Raw genomic sequence first — 9880 nt, forward strand, 5'->3', positions numbered from 1 at the left:
GGATTAATTAGCAATACATTTTTTTTTTTTCAAAATGTCACATGACCTTGATGACCTTTGACCTTGATTATACTTATATATGCATAACTCAGTAACCACAAGTTCTTTACGCTTCAATTTTGATAGGATAATAGACCTTAAGATGTCACATCTTGTACCTCATTTATTATGCGCATATGTATTTCTTGGCTGGCCAATACAGCTGGAGGTCTGATCTTTTTTCCCGATTTAGAACCATAACTTAGACATGCCTCTTGTTTCAAATTGGGAACAATGATATAGACCTATGTGTCCATAGATCTGAACGCCACACTCCAGTGATACTTCTTAATGACCACATTTCCCTGCCCATCAAGACTAATACTCCTATTACAAGTGGGGACTATGTCATTGTCAATGATTTGTTATATCTTGCTTAGTGTTTTTTGGAGCACAATTTTAAAGAATCAACTATGGTAAAACTCACTGCTCTGGGAGTTTTTCTGGCATAAAAACTGTTTAAGAAGGTTTAAAAAAATTCTGAGACACTTTTTTGAAGACCTGTAGGATAGCTTGCACTCACATGAATTTCAGCCACATATCTCAAAGCATTGAAACAAAACATAGGGAAAACCGATTTTTGAAAGGTTATGCAAATTACCTGTCACGTGATAGTTGTGTAAACAATGGTGACACTTTGGTAACCAAAATGTTTCCCTATATCTAGGCTTTCCGAAAATATACAATTTACGGGGGTTCTGAGCTTATTAAACACTAGAGAATTGTTAGTTTAAAATGGTCAATTTCTTGTCTTGGAACCTTAAGCACTATCTTAAGCTTCTCTCTTACCTTTGAGACTTTATTTAGTTTATTTGACATATGCGATGAGCATTTTGAATGTTCTTTGTAGCTTTACTCGAGTGTGTGTATTTATATAATAATGGCAAATAACAAATAGACATAATAATGGAAAGTTTTTTGCAAACTCTACCTGTCATGGTCATCCCTGAAATCATGTTTTTTTAAATGTTCCAAGAACAACAGAATGTATTGTTGTTTCAGTCTTTATGCATGTATTTATTTGTCCAAGGATGGCGACGTCGTCATCGACTGCATCAGATGAGTCTGATCGCGCTCTGAGAGCCATTGAAGAGGAAAAAGAAAAACTCTGGTGTTCTCTTAAAGAAAAACTTGCAGCGGAAATTAGAGAAGGTGGGTCATATTAGCGTGAAATCTTCCATATGTAAAAAACGTGAACATTTTTCATGCGAGTGGTGATGCTTTGTCAAGGCAACAATAAACGCAATGAAATATAACTTAAAGTAGAGAAAAACACTACTGCAGCAACTCTTTATATAAATTATGTATTGCAGTCCGAAGTTCTATACAAACATAGCATAGTATTTTAAGGTGTAAAAAATTATATACATTCACAATGTTTTGTGTTTCTTCAAATAATATGGGCCCTGAGTAAATGGTACCTTTTTACAGTAATACCATATTTATCCTTGACTATCAATCAACAAACATGTCACGGTTGGTTCGCTGACAGGTAAGCGGAAGTTGGTTCAATAGCTGAATATGAATGGTTTGTGTGCAAATACTCAGATTCATTGACATTTATTTTCGAATTAGTTTACAATTTGCAATTGTTTAGTAAGTAACGTAAAAACGAAAATTGTAAATAATTACTGTTAATTACTGTTATTATTAATTTTTAAAGCTGTATTCAATTGAATGTGTTACTGCTAATTGTGTTTTCTTTTAAGACGAATTTGTTAGAATAAAGAAATCCAGTACAATCTATTTTGAAGGGAAAGATCTAAATCATATTGGAATGACACTTAACCTTTTACAGGGACTACAAATTCACCATATTGTTAACTCTAGATTGTAATGTGTTATTGCCAATTGTGTTTTCTTTTAAGATGAATTTGTAAGAATGAAGAGATCCAGTGCAATCTATTTTAAAGGGAAAGATCTAACTCACATTGGAACGACACATGACCTTTTATGGGAACTAGAAATTCACCATGTTGTTTCCTCCAGCAATACCCAGAAATTATCTGAACTTCTTGAAGACATCGACAGAACTGATTTAGTGTTAGAGGTGGTACAGTTCGAAGGTGAGACTGGGCGTAATTTTGTGATTAGTTAGAGTTTAATAGGGAGAGTGTGTTGGCATTTCTGTATTGTAATTCCAAGGATAAGTGTGTGACACTATAGGGAAAAATAGCGAGACAAGAGCGAGAAAATGACGCTTTCTCGCAATTAGTGAGAATCTGTTCTTATTCTCACCGCTGTCGGTGAGAAATTTTAATCTCTACTGGAGATTGGTGAGAAATGCACTCCTTGGCGAGAATAAAGTGTGAGAACAAATTCTCACCGGTGAGAATGGAAATTCTCATTGTTACGGTCAAAATCAACATCCCCTTATTTGGCCATAGTTCAAATTCAAAGTCATGAGTCACCATCAACTTCCGTCCTTCAATGTTTATCTTTTGTATTACGCATTGCGCACATGCACCTTTCCCAAGCGTGCTTCTGGACACTTTAAGTTAGACCTTCAGAGAGTGGACATGTCTCTGAAAGTGACCGGCTATAGTTCTCGCCAAGATTGCTTGTAAAGACCTTTTTGATGAAACAGCTTTGAACCTGTTGATGCGATAGTCTTATACAACCCTACACAAAATCGGTAAGCAATTCAGTTGATTCTTTTGTGACTTTAAAGCAGACATTCTTGAAGGAACATTGAATAGCCTTATTCCATTGTGAGACTCTAAGAGCACGTGTGCCTAACAAAAGGCCAAGGACCTTATTGAAGTATGCGAACAATGAATGCTATAATGGACACATTCAACGACTCTGATTACGTTTATAGTACAACTTTTTGAGACCTTTTAGTTAAAGTAGATTTTAGTGATTGTATTCTTATGCATCTTTGAGTTAGTGATTGTTTCAAAGCAGCTAATTGTTCATTAAGTCAGGGTTGCTTTTATGCAAATGAGATTTTGTCAACGAAAGTAAACGTTCAGTCACCGTTAGAGGGCGTTTACTGAGGTGGGTCACGTGACCACCCCACCTATTATGACCTTTGACCCCTGAGTCATCTTAGAGGGAGTATTACTTCCTGTTAGTTACTTCCTGTTTCTAATTTCCTGTGTCATAGAGTGTATTTACTTCCTGGTCAAAGAAAGTATTTACTTCCTGTGTCATAGTGTGAACGTAGCTTAGTTCTCACTTCCTGTATCCTTTTGTTTTGATTTGTTTTCAGTTAATCGTTCCCAAACGTTCTCAACGTTTGTAGTACAACATTCTACTCAGAGAATTTGTTGTTCTCAGTCTGGAAGACATGCCTATATTCGAATAAACCACGTGAAACTTAGATCGGATATTTGCTTCGTCTTATTTAAGAGGGAACGCATTACGGAATATCAGTTGTAGACGACTATTGCATAGTAGTTGCAGACAAATAATTTTGAGTCTTAAGGAATTTGTTTGCGCGCTACACCAAACATCACCAAGTACAGTGAGAATTGAAATTCACTGGCGAGAATCATCAAGACTCGCCGTTCATTGGCGAGAATCAGCAATTTCAATGCTCACTGTACTTGGTGAGAATACGGTGAGAATTTGTTCTCACACTTGATTCTTTGCCAAGGAGTGCATTTTTCACCAATCTCCAGTGGAGATTAAATGTTCTCACCGACAGCGTGAGAATAAGAACAGATTCTCACTGATTGCAAGCTGGAAGCGTCATTTTCTCACACTAGTCTCGCAATTTTTCCCTATAGTGTGATCAAAAAGTATATACATTTACAAAAAGAATGTATTGATTAAATTGGTTTGTCAGAGATAATGTGATTTCAAATTAAACAAGTCTTAGATATGCCTTCTCCTGAACAAAGTCATACCTCAAATTTAGAAACTAGTTGAAATTACCAATGTTGCAATGCGTTGTCATTTTTAACAGCTCTTTCCATTTCTGTCTTTGTGTCTTTCCCAATTTCGGTCAATTCTTGTCTTCATCTCGGATGTCGGCAGAAAACGTAAGCATCGAAGATTTTATGAACTACTATAATCTATTATTTATCCTTATAGTTGAATCTTAAGTTCACGTGGCTAATTTTTTCGAACGATACAAATTAACTTTACATTACATTACCTCATGTATATTTGTCATTCAATTTTAACCAATATTCGCTTAGCCTTGAAATAACACATGCAGTCTCTTCAAAAATACTACAAATATGTAATTTATGATTCGCCACACCTTCATTTACACATTGCATGTCAAGAGTGTAACTTTAAAATTGTAATCTCTCTCCCCCTCTCTGTCTCTGTCTCTGTCTGTTTGTCTGTCTCTCTCTCTCTCTCTCTCAGATGGTAGGTAGTTCAAATTTTGACGATAACGGGCTCTGAATGCCAATAATCTTTCTAAGCAATTGATTTATTTGGTATTTGTCTTTTATATATTTTCTATATTTCTTGGGGTACTAGGTATGAGTGCGTTATAATGGCATATATGTACATGTAAGCAATTAGGCCAAAGTAATTAAATTCTTTGTTTTGCGTCCCCACCTGCTTATGTTTTAAGGTTTTCATGAAAAACACACAGTAAATTTGAATAGGAAATTTTAGGACATACCCGCTTAGCTTTTCTGAACTAAAAATTTTGTTGCAATATTTCATTTGCTGCAATCAAATTATATTGGTTTAATTTTCTTGTGTGTGTTTTTTCAGGCCGCTTAGACGCGTACCTTTCCAATTTTGAGTGGCCGCAAAACAAAGAATGTAATTACTTTGGCCTAATGTAATACCCCTCCCGGGCCATTATGGACGAAAGCAAACTTTACAAGACATTATGTACGAGCGAAGCCGAGTACATTATGGAGTGCATAGTTTGCTTGAGTCCATTATGGGCCGGGAGGGGTGCATTATTGCTATTATTTTATAGTTTTGGCAATGCCAGTGAATTTGTAGTTGTAGAAAACGAATAAAAAGGAAATTTTAACTGAGTTTGAAGCCAGTGAGCGTCGTCCAGCATGATCGCGCCCTGACTCCACACTGCACAGTGCACTGCACTGAACACGCACGTTCAGCACAAAAAATGACCAGCATTTTCACGGTTGATTTTGAAATAAAAACGATGTATTTTCGAAGGAAATGAAAAAAAAACTGCATCCCTACCGTCTATATCAACTTGAAACATCATGCCATTCAAAAAATCGACACGGTGAAATGCCAGACATAAAGAAAACGGAATGTTCATGCATCGACATCAGCATGATCAGCGAGCTGCATGGTATCAGCTGATCATATACGATCATTATTATGTCGCTAGTAGTACACAGCATTCATTGCAAACGATATCAACAGAGTTCAACATTGTTATTCAAATGTTTATATTTCATTATAACTGCCCATATAAATTTAATTTTCGATGGCTTCTTGAGAAGAGCTATTTTATTTCGGCGAACGGAAAACGTGACGTAAACGGGTGCTTGAAAGGTACAGTTGACAAACATACTGAGGGTTTCGGTACCGTCGCGATATCGAGAACAAGGCAAGGTAAAATCACAGACATGGAGAAAAAAACGATGAATGAAAGTTGTCTCCGATTACAGTCAGTGCATCAGAATTAGGTGGCCGAGATGTTAGATCAACGGAGAGTCCACGGTCGTCATGATTGTTGGTAGTAGCTGACCTTGGACCGAGACTTTGAATGGCTCCGTAGTAATTTCCGTAGACACTTCCGGTCAAGGTTGATGACAGCAAGCTGCCGTTGTTGGCCCGTTTACGGCTGGTTCGAGTAGCCTTTCACGCTTGCATCGTTTACATGGCCACTGACGTACATAATATGCCATGTGTCAAACCCAGTATCATCTAGGAGTTTGCAAACGTACTGAGTTCTGTTTCACCTATACGGCAACGAAGCGAACCATGTTGTAAACAAACGTAGTAGTACAACCAGCGTATCGGACGGGGACTGCATGCTGAGCGCGAGCCAGACAGACGACAAGTGCATGCGTGAGGACTCAAAAATTGATTAAATCGTACAGTAAGTATTATTATTGATATTGTGAACCATTGTCAAGATTTATCGTTTTGTATTACATTGTTTATCCGATATTTTCCCTCCTTTTAAATGCGCAGTCCCTATTTTCGTTTTCAAACAAAAAAAACTTGCTCGCTGTGGGGCCGCAATGCTGATAATGAATACATTTTCAGTAATAATCAGGAGTATGACGTCACAAGATTCACTGGAATCGACAAAGCTATAATATGATAATAAATAATCATTTCAGGTTTCAGTTCTTGCAATAATAAGCAAAGAATAGCTCGTAATTTACCAGTTCAGTGCGATGTTCTTTTTTTTGTCTTCTTGTAAAAGTCAAGCTGAAAAAATAAAACACAGATTAACATCACCTTCTTCCTCATTTCCTAGCCTTGCTCATGAGTGACTTTGTTGCAGTCTCTTCAGTCTTCACGGGGAAGCATCTCACATGTCAAAGGTGTCTTAAAGGATTATATCTGATGGATTGCCGTATCTAATGCAACCTAAGTAGTCTGAAACTGGGACTATTGAGCTGCCGAGTCGTTCGATTGGAAAAATTCTATGAAAAGCAACAATTTAAAGTTAACCAATTAGCTGAAAGCTTCCAAAACGCTGCACAGTGGTCCAACTTCTCTGGCAATCATCAAATACTGTCAATATGCAATGTTTAAAACCAATTTTTTTTTACGAGCGATACCATTTTGCATGATTATTCATAATAATTGCTTTTACATGGTTCTTAAATTGTACATGTGCATACAATGTAATGATCATCGTTCAAAACAAATGGTAATCATGAATCCTTCCATAATGTATATTAGAGCATAGAATTCAAATTAATTTTCGTCCTTGGGATTGAGAACAAAAGATGCATAACATGCTTTTTGTTGGTGTCTTTCGGAAACTTAAACTTAATTATTGTAAATTTCAAAAGCATATTTTGTGAACAGCATATAACATCCAAAGTTCAACTTCTTAATTGCTTTTCTATCTTCCCCCATTTCTGCAACAAATTTGCTCTCCATTAATGTTTTTAATGATTCCTTCTCTAATCGTTTGTATCGACAAGTTTAATATCATCATTCAGACCTGCAATGTTTATTATATTTTACCAATGTATAACAGATACTAATATTCGAAATATTTTTTGCCGGACAAAGTCGAGAGCAATAGACACAAGGTAATTTTTCGTAAGTAGTATACAAGTTGGGGTCCTGGCGCAATTGTGAGAACACCCCATCTCTAATCCTCCATTTCACCAAGGAGGGTTCACTGACTGCCGGGTGAGACCCAACACGCAACTCTCGCTAAAAAGGGGACAAAGAAAAAGTTAATTAACTCAACTCAGGGACCAATTATGAGAACATCCTCCCTCTTTAAGTCCATTTCACACAGGAGGGATTCCAACACCATTTGGGTTATAAGGGAGGGGGGGTCAGACCCCTCGAGATAGCCCTACTCCCAAAGCCCTTTTGGAGCTCATAGCTCTTTTAAGTCGCAGAATAATTTTTACCATTAGATATATGATTGACGAAAGGTATACCTTATTGGGTAAGGCAAAGACGTATGCAAGAGGCTGCTGATTGGCTGTTGACAGCTGTGCAGCTGGAGCTGCATGTACGAGTTTGTAGCAGTCCCCTGCGCTAGGCTCCAAAAGGTGTGGCACGAAAGTCTGCCTGAAATGCGGGCATTCAGAACCAGCTGTTTTGTGTAGGGGGTGTGGGTATGACAGTGAAAAAGTGAAAGCTTGGCAGAAGAAAACAAAGCTAGATGATGAGGCAGAAGAAACAGAATATGATAGTTTGGAAGAAAGAGTTGCCGCTTTGGCCAAATTATGGCGCTTCCTAGCCTTCGACTGAATTTGAATTTTATATTTGAGAACAAATTCCCAAATTATATATTACTCATAAGTATACACATTAGCTATGGCTGATAACATTTTTCCCACATTATAATTTATATACCACAAAACCACATGATGAATTGAAAGAAAGCTTGAAAAAAATAATCAATCAAGCATTGTAATATGTAGCATTTGGATATAATTCTGCATATTTTGTCGAGAATGCTACTAATTCTAAAGTTTTTTGTACTGAGAAAGACCTTATCAGTATCAACAACATATTTTTTTGAATTTGGAGGACATAAATGTCTTTGGCTGGAACAAAGGCATTATTGTCCTTCACAGCCCCGGATCAACATGCTGTTGATCGAAGCGGCTGGGAAATTCCACTAAGCAATGGTAACAGACTTCAACGGCAGCTGTACAACCAGACAAAGCTCAAGGGGCACAAACACTTCTGTGTACGCTGCCTCCATGGGTACACCAGGCAGGACCTGCTAGAGGCCCTCGAGCCTTAATGTCACGGGATCAGGAAGACGGCCGTGAGGGTTGAGATGCCAAAAGAGGGCAAAAACAAGCTTGGCTTCCAGAACCACCACAAGCAGCTGCCCACCCCGGATCAAGGAAATCCTGGCCACCCCAAAAGACATTTTAATGACTCTAGAGGACTGCAAGGCCCATCGCTCTGCCACAACCTGCCACATATGCCAGAAGCCTCTCGCTTTAGACTGTCTGTGACCACTGCCATGTCACGGGGCAGTACCTGGGGATAACAAAAAATGCTTGCAACCTCAAGCTGCAGCTGAGCCCAAAAACCACAACCATACCAGTCGTCTTCCATAACCGGGGGAGGGGCTATGACTCCATCTCCTGATGCAGGACATCTCGGAAGTACAGGGCAGGATCACATCCATCCCCCTTAACACAGAAAAATATATCTCATTCTCAGTTGGACAGCTGAGGTTCATTGACAGCGCCCAGTTTTTGTTGACCTCCTTAGACAAGCTTGTGGCAGACAACCCACCCAAGGCCTTCTGCATAACAGCAAAATACGAGCCTTGCTAAGAGCATTGCTCCCTCTTGTGCCCCAAAGGTGTCTACCCTTACAAGTACATGGACACTGGGAGCAATTCACTGAGCCCCAGCTCCCGCCAAAAGAGGCCTTCCACAGCAAACTTTCTGGCTCAGGAATCAAAGAGAGCGACTACGCCAGCACAAAAGAAGTCTGAGAGACCTTTGGCTGCTGTATCCCGGGGGACTACCATGACCTGTACAACTGCACAGACATCCTTCTCCTGACAAACGTATTTGAGAGCTTCCAAAGACAAGCCTGCACCAGTATGGCCTGAACCCAGCCCAGGGGTCATGCTAGATCTGCTAACCGACTACGACGAGCACCTCTTCCATTGTTTGCAAATATGTATACATGCTGCCCGATGGGAAGGGTATTTCAGCCACTTGGTCTTAAATGGGGGTATCAATTCAACTGTAAACCAGGGTCTAAAATGGGGGCGATTTTTGAGTGCCACACAAGAACAAATCTAAATTATGTTCTCGTCTTGCTAACAGGGCTCTCAGCTGCACTCAATAAGCATCAAACATTGACATCCTTTTCTGTGGCAGGAGAACCATGAAAGAGCTCCCTGGCTTTAGCCAAAGTAGGTATCGACTTGGTTTTAAAAGACTGTCACTCATCAGTCAAAACTCCAAATATTGAAGATTTTTGTCAAATACAAAATATCCAAACAAAGTGGCTTCACTACTCCTGGTAATTATCATGACAGGTTGACCGTAGCCACATTATGGACGAACAGCAAGGCTTTTTGATATCTTTTGATATCATTGATATCTTTTTCTCTGGCAGGAGAACCACGAAAGAGCCCCCCCTGGCTTTAGCCAAAGTAAATATTGACTTGGTTTAAAAAGACCATCACTGATCGGTAAGAACTCCATATATTGAGGATTTTTGCCCAATAGAAAATATCCAAACAAAGTGGCTT

At 38.7% G+C, this 9880-nt stretch overlaps 2 long non-coding RNA genes across 2 annotated transcripts; both read left to right on the plus strand.

Annotated features, from left to right (window-relative positions):
• The first annotated feature begins 1066 nt into the window (after window positions 1-1066).
• Window positions 1067-4113, plus strand: LOC139146346 (uncharacterized). The gene is made up of 3 exons (XR_011555115.1): window positions 1067-1191; window positions 1908-2105; window positions 4024-4113. It is a non-coding gene; the product is annotated as an uncharacterized lncRNA (long non-coding RNA).
• On the plus strand, window positions 2394-3364 carry LOC139146345 (uncharacterized). The gene is made up of 2 exons (XR_011555114.1): window positions 2394-2674; window positions 3254-3364. It is a non-coding gene; the product is annotated as an uncharacterized lncRNA (long non-coding RNA).
• Window positions 4114-9880: the final 5767 nt, after the last annotated feature.

This window comes from Ptychodera flava, chromosome 12 (genome assembly GCF_041260155.1).
Source record: "Ptychodera flava strain L36383 chromosome 12, AS_Pfla_20210202, whole genome shotgun sequence".
Classification (NCBI taxonomy): Eukaryota; Metazoa; Hemichordata; class Enteropneusta; family Ptychoderidae; genus Ptychodera; species Ptychodera flava.